At 40.3% G+C, this 12972-nt stretch overlaps 1 long non-coding RNA gene across 1 annotated transcript; it reads left to right on the top strand.

Annotated features, from left to right (window-relative positions):
* The first annotated feature begins 321 nt into the window (after positions 1 to 321).
* LOC119261994 lies at positions 322 to 2377 on the top strand. The gene is made up of 3 exons (XR_005129326.1): positions 322 to 367; positions 1503 to 1580; positions 1757 to 2377. It is a non-coding gene; the product is annotated as an uncharacterized LOC119261994 (long non-coding RNA).
* The last annotated feature ends 10595 nt before the right edge of the window (positions 2378 to 12972 follow it).

The following is a 12972-nucleotide window of genomic DNA, read 5'->3' as shown; positions in this document are numbered from 1 at the left end:
ACGAGGGCAATGGAGACGATCCTGTGTGGTCTGACCTGACAAAAGGGCTCCTGTCACAGAAATTTTGAATGATGTTACTGGATAAAAGTGTCACAACGCACACAGTGCATCACACCTTGCTGAGTATGGCACTGAACACTGGATGTATTTTTCCAAACAGCCAGTTCACAAGCTTTGTGTTCTTGTGTTAACCTCTAAAAAAGTACACGGAGCCCACAGTGCAAACTAAAAACCCCCTGACTTCATTATTGAGAACTGCAATTATTGAGAACCCCCCCCCCCCCCGCCTTAAACCACAAAACCATTCGTCTTACTGACAGTCATAGAAGAAGGTGCTCTATTCCGTTCCCATTCCGACGCCACTCAGGTAAGACTGCTGGTGAAATGCAAGCTTATATTGGTGATTTTATGGACTTTTTGCATGGAATGAAATGTTTTTATTTCTACCATCACAGTTACAGATAAATACCATGATAGCATTAAACTGTAAGAACAGTCATTGAAAACAATAACAAAAGATGTATACGTTCATGTTGTCAAGGAAGAGAAGATTGAGAACATAAAAACAAAAAAAAGGAAATAATTTATTTGATAGGAAACAAACAAAATCTGGATGGCTTAATTTTTTTTATTTTTAATATTTCCTTTATGCCAAAACCTTCTCAAAACTATCACAAAACAGGGTCTCAGACATCAGGCAGTGTATTGATAACTGTCTGTGAGGGAGCTTTTAGAGATGGATGTCTGGTTCCTCTCACCACCACTGTGAACTTTAGAACTAAGCATTTCACATTTAACTGTTTCATTTTTGAAAAAAAATAAAAAATAAAATCAATGAGATTCCACTTCACCATTTTTACTTGTCTAGTCTGAAGTTCTTAAGACTTCCTTTGAATGTTTGATGTTATTTTTTACTGTTATTTTGATCTGCTAACACGCTTCAGGCTGTAACGGTGACAATCAGAGACAGACTTTTAATGAAGTAGTCCCGTAAACTACGACATACCAAGTAAAAAATACTCTGTTGCTGTCAGAAAAAAAACAGACTCTTAAGTAACTTCCGTTAACTTGACAGGAAAAGGAAAAACATTCTTTACTTGTAATGGAAGGTAATGTAAAAATATTTCTCTGCAAGGAATTTTGTTTTCAAAATATACTCAAAAGTAAAAACGACAGAAATGAAGATTCAAAGTTTTTGTGTGTCTGATAAAGACTTTGTAATCTTTATGATTAAACTCTATACGTGAATATGCACCACTGACTTGGACTTCAGTCACAAACTAAACTGTAAAATAACACTCAATCTGACCAGTCAAACTGAGTCACTTGTCCAGAAATCTGATTTGAGTCTGACTGGAGAGCATCTACAAACGTGGCTTGAATCTGATTGGAAAAAGTCTGATTTTATGCGATCATTTGCTGTTCACACTACAGAGAATCTGTCCTGCTTGAATTCTGAACAAGTCCTGACTCATTTACTTATGCCAGCGTTCTTACTGCAGGTTGGTTTTGCCTGACAGAGGAAGGAGCGGTTAGAGACGACTGTGATTGTCGAAGAAGTGTGTCATCATTTTCCAAAGGTCAGTTATGCATTTTTGATAAATGAGCAAAATCTGCCTCTAATCCAGGCTGCACTCTTTCCAAAACCACTGTAATTCATTCTGCAGTGCATAATAAAATGATCATTTCCTGTTTATATTCATGCTCACTGTGTGAATCACTCACTAATTATTGGTTTCTTCAATTTATTAAAAAGGCATCACCATGAATTATACCTATGATGAAGAGACATTTAATTACTATGAAGAGAAATATTATTCCTATGAAGACCCCACCCAAAAAGCTCCTACTGCAGTTGGGATCGTGTCCTCATTCTTCATCATTGCCAGCCTGTGTGTGGGAATTCCAGCTCTCATCTGGTCTCTCCACTCTCTGCATGTTTGCCGCAAGAGCGGAGGCCGAATCTCAGTCTTCATTGTCTTCCTCCTCATTAACGTCCTTCTTCAGTCCACATTTAGCCCACCTGCAATAATGTTTAATCTAGAGATCTCCTGCGGGTCAAAAGGCTGTTACTGGACCTTTATTCTCTTTGGTATGGCTGAGGTCTGTGGGCTCTATTTGCACCAGCTTGTGGCGCTAGAGAGCGTATTACATCTGAGACATCCAGTCTACACTGCAGACCTTTTCTCTCTGCCATGTTCAGTCACTCTTTCTATCTCTGTTTACCTCTTTGCTTTTGCATGTGCTGTTATTTTGGATATGTTTGCATTCTGTCTACCATCAATTGGAATATTAATAGTTACGTTCATTCTCACCTTTAAAGCCCCTCCTTCACATCATGACACGGTGACAAAAAGAAGGCCAAGGCAGTGGGTGCTTGCTGTTGCCATGGTTACAGCGATTGTTCTGTATGTGCCCAGCTTAGTAACCCTGTACCTACGAATATGTTACATGAACGTTTTATATGAATACCCATATGAATTTTTTAGCATTCAGTATCTTGGGGCTGCAGTTCAAGTGACCTCCTCTCTGAGGAGTTTGAGATTGATCTCTGACACACTGCTGTGTGTGTTGGTGTGCAAAAAGGTTCTCCCAGCTCAGCCTGAACAACTACATGCAGAGCCCAACTCCGTCATCTGAAACTGTAGAACGTGCAAAATTTAAGTCTCCTAAAGTTTGGCTTCAAATAAAAATAAAGCATACAGTGACAATATAGCTGATGTGCTGTCATTTTGGTTGACTCTCCAATATGTTCAATTCATTCAGTGACTATTATGACTGTGCTTTAGAAACTTTTCTGCAAGCAAATGTTTTTTATTTTTAAGATAATGGAATACAGTCTTTTATTAGTTTTTTTTCTCTCTTTTATCTTTAAGGATTGTCAACAGTTCTTTTGAAACTCATTGTATGGCCTGTTACTCTACTGACTTGTATTTGTACTGAACGTTTAAAAAAATAAAACAAATAATTAAAAAAGAAACACAGACAACCAAGAGAACATTCCTTTATTGTTGCAAATCTCAATACATATAGTAATGTGCAAAAGTCATTGGCATCTGAGAAAAAGAGCTTTTTCAGTGATGAGCTACCTACAGAAGCCCTGAAGAGACATAGTGATTATTTTCAATAAGGCATGGCAACAAATTAATATATTGAGGCTATTACTAACTATCCTGAGGCCACAAATTAATACATTGAGGCCACAAGTTTCTCGTGTCCCCATGGCCTTAATATATTAACTTGCAGCCTCAATATGTTTTTTTGCTAGGTTTTGCTCTCAGTGTAGTAACTTGAGACATCAATATATTCATTTGTGGCCTCAAAATAATAACTTATAAGATTGTAGCCTCAGTATATGAACTCAATATATTGAAGCCAAATGTGTAAGTTGTGGTCTCAATATGCTAAATAATGGCCTCAAAATATACATTTGTGGCCTAAATACATTGTCATTGCTTCAATATGTTAACTTGTGGCCTCAAAATATTAGTTTGTGCCCTCAACATAGAAAATTGACGTCAACATATTAATTTGTGACCTCAATATTTCAATACAGTAATATTTGTCCTCAAGATGTATAAACTTGTGGCCTCAATATGTTAGTTTGTGCCCTCAATATAGTAACCTATGATGTCAGTATTTTAATTTACGGCCTTATTTTATGTAAATATCATTTTATTTTGTGGCCTTAAAATAATATATTTTTCTCCTTATATTTGACACAAATTTGCTTTTTGTAACTAAGCAGTAGATTTCTACACATTTGCTCTTTGTAATAGACAAACATTGATAAAAGTTTCCAAAGTGAAAAAAAAGTCATGAAAGTTCAAAAGGTACAGCAGAAACAATCACCACATTAGTCAGGCTAAGACAACAACTGTCCCCAGTTTCGCCTGATAAAAAAAGTTTTGCTGTTGCTTTAATTATATTTTTGTTGATTTTTTTTGTCTGTCATTTGTGTATTGAAACAGATAATGGATGCACACAATTAATGCAGGATGATTCTGAGTTGATCATAAGAGCTCACAAACCATCATCTGCACAATGTCAAGCAGAAATGTGCAACTCTGTAAGGGGTACTGTAGTGTGTGAACTGAAACTTTGACTTTATTTATGCACCCCGGGATACTGCCTCCCACCCACCCAAGCCACAAACCACAACACCATCTGGTTCACTGACAGTCAAAGAAGAAGTTTCACTTTTCCCTTCCCTGAAACTCCGTTCAAGTAAGACTGCTGATGAGCTGCATGCTTATATTTGTGATTTATGGACTTTTACATGGAATCAAAATGATCATTGCTATCAGAGATACCGATAAATGCCATGATAACATGATAAGTCATTAGCAATAAACTGTTAGAACATTTGTTGTGAACAACAATAAAAATAATATAAGCTTTAATCTGGTCATGAACATTAATCTGGCCTAAATGGTTGAGAATATAATACAAAACAGTAAATAAAGTAACTCGGATGGCTTAAACTTCAGTTAAATGAACATCTAAAAGTTAACAGGGCCCAATTTTTTGCCATATTTTATTTATTTTCTGAAGTTGGAGATATTCCTTCTTTTCTTTTTAAATATGTGATTTATGCCAAAACCTTGTCTCATGACTATCATAAAACACAGGCATCTGAGACATCAGTCAGTGAATTCATAACCATTTCATGTAATAACTTGTGTGGGAGTGTTTACAGGTGGGTGTCTGGTTCTTATCACCAACGCTGTGAACAGTTCTGACTCGGTTTATTTATTCAGAAAATCTGGAAAAAATCACTGTTCATTCACTGTTATTAAATATTTTTGTGTTTAAATTGAATTTCTGATATCACAAAATTATAGACAAAAAAGCTACAATGATTTGCATTACAAACCTGGCAACTATGGTTGTGCTATATTTTAAAGTATGAAGTCTTCACGGCCTCTTTATTTTATTTTATTTCTGTTATTTTTAGGGGTCCAAGCACTATAGGTGTACGGAACCCTACTGCTTTTCCAATGATATTTCTGCTTACTCTTTTTTATTTCTTTTTTCTTTGCCATAAAACTGATTAAAGAAAAGATACAGTAAGTTGTCCAAACAACAAACTTGAAGGGTACTCCTCAGGCAAGTGAAATGACCTTAACTGACCTGATGATGGCAATATAGAGCAACATTTTATGTTTTGGCCTATATCTCCTGAACTGTGAGGTCAAAATTCTTGCTTCAACGTAATCCTTGGTTTATTCTACGTAAACAACCCACTGAGTGTTTTTAAGCTCTGCCCTGTCTTGGGCCAATTAAGCCCCATTTTTTCCCCTTTTATTTATCTGTACCTTACAATTGCTTCATATCTGACTTCCTTTCAGGGTTCCTGAATCTTATGCAAGTTCATTCATGTTTATATATTGAATTATTATCCACTGCTTGTATTATTTAAAGATTATTTTATCATTTTTTTTGCAGATGGTGATTCGTATTTAACAGGCTGCAAGGTCATGTTGTGATACAAGATGGCAACATAAAACAACAGACATTCAGATGATGGCTTTCCATCTTCTAATGACTTCTAACAACTTCCTCCTGCTCTACCAAACCTGATTTAGGTTCATTGTGAAGTTTAAAGGAGAATTTCACAGATTTTTCTAAATGCATTAACAACTGTTCAAGATTTAGTAGTTTGCTGTGAAATGTGCAATTTTTTTTAGAGATTTGCCCAGTCTAAATTGTTTATAGTGGTGAGGATAGGAACCAGCTGTCTGAAGTGTTTAATGCCTCTAAAAGCTCCCTCACAAAGTTATATCTGTTACCTGATATCTGAATGCACTATTTACAATATTTGTTGAAATACAATTGTGGTCTAAATTTTTTAAATAAATAATATACATTCACTCATGTGCCCAGCTTAGTGACCCTGTCCCTGGCATTACGTGACTACTGATACGGATTTGATTTGATCCAGTATCTTAGGGCAGCATAACAGGTGACTTCCTATCTGAGGAATATCATATATATATATATATATGTTTGTATGTATATATATATATATATATATATATATATATATATATATATGTATTATACTTGGTTATTATACATAACTATTATACTTATTATACTTGGTATATTGAGGAAAATTATCCAATATTACATATTTGTGAGTGGCAAAAGTCTGTGAACCTTTACTTTCAGTATCTGGTGTGACCCCCCTGTGCAGCAATAACTGCAACTAAACATTTCCGGTAACTGTTGATCAGTCCTGCACACCGGCTTGGAGGAATTTTCGCCCATTCCTCCGTACAGAACAGCTTCAACTCTGGAACGTTGAAAAAAGTGGCAGTTTTGTTTCATCACTCCATAGAACAGAATCCCAAACCTTATGCAGCTTATTCACATGGTTTTCAGAGTTTTGGGGGTGACTTTTCTTTTGATTTTGGGTCAGTAGAGGTGCATGTCTTCTGGCATGGAGACCTTCAGTGTATAGCGTGTGCCTTACTGTGCAAACTGAACCCTCAGTGCTGCCTCCAGCTCTTTCTGCAGGTCTTTTGCAGTAACTCCAGGGTTTTTGACCACCTGCCGTCTCAGGAATCTGCTGGCATCTGGTCAAAGCTTCCTCTTTCTGCCACGTCCAGGTAGTGTAGCCAGTCTTCCTTTAACTTTGAACTTGCGAACAAGGCTTCCAACTGCATCTCTGGAACGTTCAGTGCCTCGTTTTCTATGCTTTCCCTTGTTTGAGTCACTGATCTCTTCTTTTTGGACAAATCTCTCTCATATTTCTAACATCATACATCACAGTCAACAAACTCCTCAGCCAGTCCAGGTATTTGACAGACCTGAAGCAACTAATGAAGCCATTGATTGACTTGGCTTGAGACGACACCTGATTTGCCAATGTGTGTGTTACTATGGGTGGACTCTATTCAGAGGGTTGAATAATTCTGAGATTCAGGGCCATCAAAGCCAGCACAGCCAGTTCTGCTAAGAGCTTTTCCTTTTCAGACCTGCATATTTGTACATATTCACATATTCATCTCTTTACATGATCTACATTCATAATCTTTATTCCATTTATTCTACTTTTGTTTTATTTGTGCTTTAGTTAAATATTTCTAAATAGTCTGTGTTCTGGTCTGGTCTGTTCACTGTGTTATATATCATACATGTGTTCACTGTCCAAACTAAAGTGAAATAAAGTGATTTAGATTCTGGTTTGATTGTTACTGTGATGCCACACGCAACACCACTACCATCCACCAGATGTCGCTAACAGTGGCTGCATTTCTTGAACAACTATTATTAAACGTAGAGCTGCAGTTTAAATGTAGGCTTATTTTGGATGGTTAAGCTGTGAACTAAGGACCCTTAAGTCTTCACATGTTTTGTGCAGAATAATTACTTTCTTTTGTGTCTTTTTGTCTTTTTTAACTTGAAGATGCTTCAGGAGCTCAGTTCACTAAGAGAAACGAGCTCTCAGCCGGGAGTCCTCTGTGTTGCCTGATGAGGGAGGCCGGGGGGCTGCTGAGGTGCACACGCAGCTGAAGGCCCGCCGCTCAGCCTTTAGAGCAGGTGACGTGACAGAGCAGCCCTAAGAAGAGAGAGAACGCCGAACTGTCACGAGCCATCAGAGAGACTCAATGGACACTTCTAGAACACCAGTAACATGAGGCAGGGCTTTCGGGCCCTCAGCAGCTACAGGAAAACATCTGTGTTGATGACTAGATGAATGACTTCAGTGTGGCAACGAGAAAGACCACCTCTCCATCCACTGACCAGTTACTGTGCCTGTCCACGGCTTTGAGAAGAACTCTGCGCAGCATTCAACACCATCATTCCTCAGCTGAGTCTGCTGGGCCTGAACACTTCCCTCTGGATCCTACATATTCCCACTGAGAGGCCTCAGTCAGTCCGGATTGGGAGCAGCATCTCTAACATTGTAGCACTGAGCACTGGAGCCCCCCAGGTCAATGTACTCAGAACCTCTCCTAGACCCTGATCAACCAGCTTTATAACCAAGAAAGCCCAGCAGCGTTTCTATTTCCTGAAGAAGTGAAGGAAAGATCATCTCCCACCTGCCATCCTTACAACGTACTATAGAGGCACAGTTGAGAGCATCCTGAGCAGCTGTATTACGGCCTGGTTTGGGAATTGCACCGCCTCCGACTGCAAGACCCTCTAGCGAATAGTGAGGACAGCGGAAAAGATCATTGGGGTCTCTCTTCTCTCCATCACGAACATTTACACCTCACACCGCATCTGAAAAGAAACCAGCATTATAGTCGACCCCTCACACCACCTGTTCTCTCTTCTGCCCTCTGGAAGAAGGTACTGCAGTACTCAGGCCCTCAAAGCCAGACTGGGCAACAGTTTCTTTCCACAAGCCATCAGATTCTTTAGCTGAACTGAAGGACACCCACCCACACCCACACCCACACACACACCCAAGCACCCACACACACACTTCTTGAAATTCCAGATTATGTCTGTGGCGTTGTATTTAAATATAACTATTGTAATTCACACCAACGTAGTTCACTTACACAGTTCATTTGACTGCCTTCTTGCATTTTTGCACATTTTATTACTGTATCAGCCAAATACTGTGTTCCTTTGCTGTTGTTCCTGGCTTCTACCTCAGTGACTGCTATGCTCATATATACTAGGCTGTCTGCTAATATGTCATTGTATGTCACCCCTCCTTCGCACAGCTCCACATACTCTCAGTACCGTGTACTGCCTGTGTCCTGTTCTGTATTTACTGTATAGTCTACACTGTGTTTATTGTGCTGTTTTTGCACTTGTGTTCCTGTGTTGGTCCTGGAGGAATATGGTTTTGTATCACTGTGTGCTTGTATACAGCTGAAATGACAGCTGAAATGAAGTCTCTTGAACTTAAACCAAGCAGGACTTCTGTTAGCCAGATAACTTAAGCCCAAACATGATGATCGTCCAATAGGAATGTCCCTCAGTTCTGTTGCTGTTGGACAGGCTGATGTTTTCCAGGTTTGTGAAATACCCCCTGCACAAAATTACATTACCACCTCTGGTGAAATGAATGCAGCTCAAATATGGCTTTAGATATCGCCTTTCATTTAGATTAACGTACCAGCTTAATAAGAATAAAAGGGATGAGAAGAAAAAATATTCTGTTGTAAAAACCTGTTACCTGTACTAGGCCTACATGCTTTAACTGCAAATCATGGTAATTAAATTAATTTGCATGTTAATTTTAATTCCTTTGCAATAACAATAATTTGAAACACTCAGAGAGGAAATGAAGTGAATAAGTAACGAGTTACAGCTGCCTTTATTATGTATGTAAAACAGGTGTGTAAGATGTGTGTAACTTGAAAAATATGAATATGAAAAAAAATGAATTTTTTAAGTATATACATGCTTATACAGACTGTTTAACACTATCCTGTACATTCTCTATCATAATCGTCACAGTTCAGTGTAAAAGTTCTCATCTTTTTGTGCTGATGGTCCCAGTTGTTTAATGATCAGAACTGTGTTCTACTGACTAAAGATATTAGAGCTCTTTGGTTTAAACTGTGTTATTTCCATAGAGCTGATGTGAGTCTGAGTGAAAATCAGCAGGTTAAAGAGATTTAATACAGTAAACAGTCAACAGGTCTGCTCTGTGGCTGCTCAAGTGCACATGCGTGAACGGAGAGCGATGACATCACGACGCTGGCGGCCAAGAGTTGGTGGGCTTTTCTTTCCCTCCTTTCTGTCAGGAGCTGAACAGGTAGCGTTAACTGTCTCTAAACTACAGCTGACATCACAGTACAGAAACGGTGAGATGTCATCTGCGGCAGAAACGGTGAGACGTCATCTGCGGTAGAAACGGTGAGACACCATCTGCGGTGGAAACGGTGAAATGCCATCTGCGATGGAAACGGTGAGACGCCATCTGCGATGGAAACGGTGAGACGCCATCTGCGGTGGAAACGGTGAGACACCATCTGCGGTGGAAACGGTGAGACGACATCTGCGGTGGAAACGGTGAGACGTCATCTGCGGTGGAAACGGTGAGACGCCATCTGCGGTAGAAACGGTGAGACGCCATCTGCGGTAGAAACGGTGAGACGTCATCTGCGGTAGAAACGGTGAGACGCGATCTGCGGTAGAAACGGTGAGACGCGATCTGCGGTAGAAACGGTGAGACGCCATCTGCGGTAGAAACGGTGAGACGTCATCTGCGGTAGAAACGGTGAGACACGATCTGCGGTAGAAACGGTGAGACGTCATCTGCGGTAGAAACGGTGAGACGTCATCTGCGGTAGAAACGGTGAGACGTCATCTGCGGTAGAAACGGTGAGACGCGATCTGCGGTAGAAACGGTGAGACGTCATCTGCGGTAGAAACGGTGAGACGCGATCTGCGGTAGAAACGGTGAGACGCGATCTGCGGTAGAAACGGTGAGACGCGATCTGCGGTAGAAACGGTGAGACGTCATCTGCGGTAGAAACGGTGAGACGTCATCTGCGGTAGAAACGGTGAGACGCCATCTGCGGTAGAAACGGTGAGACGCCATCTGCGGTAGAAACGGTGAGACGTCATCTGCGGTAGAAACGCTGAGACGCGATCTGCGGTAGAAACGGTGAGACGCGATCTGCGGTAGAAACGGTGAGACGCGATCTGCGGTAGAAACGGTGAAACGCGATCTGCGGTAGAAACGGTGAGACGCCATCTGCGGTAGAAACGGTGAGACGTCATCTGCGGTAGAAACGGTGAGACGTCATCTGCGGTAGAAACGGTGAGACGCGATCTGCGGTAGAAACGGTGAGACGCCATCTGCGGTAGAAACGGTGAGACGCGATCTGCGGTAGAAACGGTGAGACGCCATCTGCGGTAGAAACGGTGAGACGCCATCTGCGGTAGAAACGGTGAGACGCGATCTGCGGTAGAAACGGTGAGACGCCATCTGCGGTAGAAACGGTGAGACGCCATCTGCGGTAGAAACGGTGAGACGCCATCTGCGGTAGAAACGGTGAGACGTCATCTGCGGTAGAAACGGTGAGACGTTATCTGCGGTAGAAACGGTGAGACGTTATCTGCGGTAGAAACGGTGAGACGTCATCTGCGGTAGAAACGGTGAGACGTCATCTGCGGTGGAAACGGTGAGACGCCATCTGCGGTGGAAACGGTGAGACGCCATCTGCGGTGGAAACGGTGAGACGCTATCTGTGGTAGAAACGGTGAGATGTTATCTGTGGTAGGAACGGTGAGATAACCTACGAATTGCTCTACCAATTTGGATTAAAGTCCCTCCAGTTACTGAACAGCAAGTCTTGGTATGTAACAAGGCTGAGACAATATCTACATTTCAAACGCTAAACTGCATGATGGGCTGCATTTCTAGGTCATTGTGACAATGACAGCTCCAATCAGATGGATTCTTTGAATACAGCAGAGAAATGCTGTCTATGTACAATAATCAAGGAATGCTGGAGTATCCTTCATTATTTTCTACTGTCCGTAATCCTTTTTGAAAATTGTTTGCATGTTGTTCAGCTTTTCAGCCATTTAAAATGAGGTTATGAATCAGGTTCACAAAATGTGTAATGATGGCTTATCAGAAAAGATGTAAACACACTCTGCAGCAAATTAGTTTAAAAATATAACATTTTTTGCAAATATTAGTGCACACTTACTTTGTATTTGGTTAATGAAAAAAAATATACACTCACCGGCCACTTTATTAGGTACACTGCTAGTAAAAGGTTGGACCCCCTTTTGCTTTCAGAACTGTCTTAATTCTTCATGGCATACTTTCAACAAGGTGTTGGAAACGTTCCTCAGAGATTTTGGTTGGTTATTTGAGTTACTGTTGCCTTTCTATCATCTTGAACCAGTCCATTCTCTGTCAACCCTAGAGATGGTTGTACATCAGCAGTTTCTGGAATACTCAGACCAGTCCGTCTGGCACCAACAAGCATGCCACGTTCAAAGTCCCTTAAATCACCTTTCTTCCCCGTTCTGAAGCACTTCCCCATTCTGTCTGCACTTCAGCAAGTTGTCTTGACCACCTCTACATGACTAAACGCATTGAGTTGCAGCCGTGTGATCGGCTGATTAGCTATTTCTGTTAACAAGCAACTGAGTGATTGTATACATATACACACACCCTACTAGATCAATACCTCCTTATGTCACAGCTTATGGAAGCTTTTTGTAGTCAGCTTGGAGTCTGTCTATTGTTGTTTTTAGAATTTTCACCCAGGCTTCCAGTGCTGCAATATTTTAAGGTCATCTTGCATATGTTGAAGGTCTTCATGTTTAAGATTCAGGGGGCTGTGAGGGTCATTCCAAAAGATCCAGCTTGTTTCTTGAAGAGGCTTATGGTGGATTTTGGAGTATGTTTTGAGATGTTGTCCTGCTGTAGGATCTAACCTCTGTTTAGCTCCAGTTTCTTGAGTGATTGTGTCACATTTGCTGTCATAATTTGAGCACTGAATGTCAGTGTGCACAGCGTCTTTTGTGATCTGGAATTGGCATCAGCTACCAACAGTTCTTCACCTGCCTAACCAGTTCTGAAGAGTCAGTTAAGGTCTAACAAGTTATTTAAGTTCACCTTACAAGTGGAATGGTTTCCAAATGTTCGCACATGTCACAATTACAATTTTCTGTTTTTTAAGTTAATTAAATACAAGGTAACTGTGCATTGTCAGTTACAGAAAATGCTATTTTTAAGTCATTTTTACTGTAGAGGTTGAGTTTACGTCTTTTCATTCCAAAAATCAACAGAATTTCTAATTTGGCTGTGGGTGCCAAAACCGTTTCATACAACTGTATTAGGGCTGAAACGATTATTTGAGTAACTTGAATAATTCGATTACAAAAAACAAATTATTTGGCTTGAAGCTTTGTTTAATTCATGTCACCAAAGTCCATCTATTTTACATGTCTCTGCTATCGTATCACTCCCGCTTTGTAGACTACTACGCAGCTCCCATATCATTGTTTTACATAGACTGTTATAACTGA

This window comes from Pygocentrus nattereri, chromosome 22, assembly GCF_015220715.1.
Source record: "Pygocentrus nattereri isolate fPygNat1 chromosome 22, fPygNat1.pri, whole genome shotgun sequence".
NCBI classification, from domain to species: Eukaryota; Metazoa; Chordata; class Actinopteri; order Characiformes; family Serrasalmidae; genus Pygocentrus; species Pygocentrus nattereri.
Note: the sequence above shows the minus strand (reverse complement) of the source record. Positions and strands in the feature narration are given on the sequence as shown.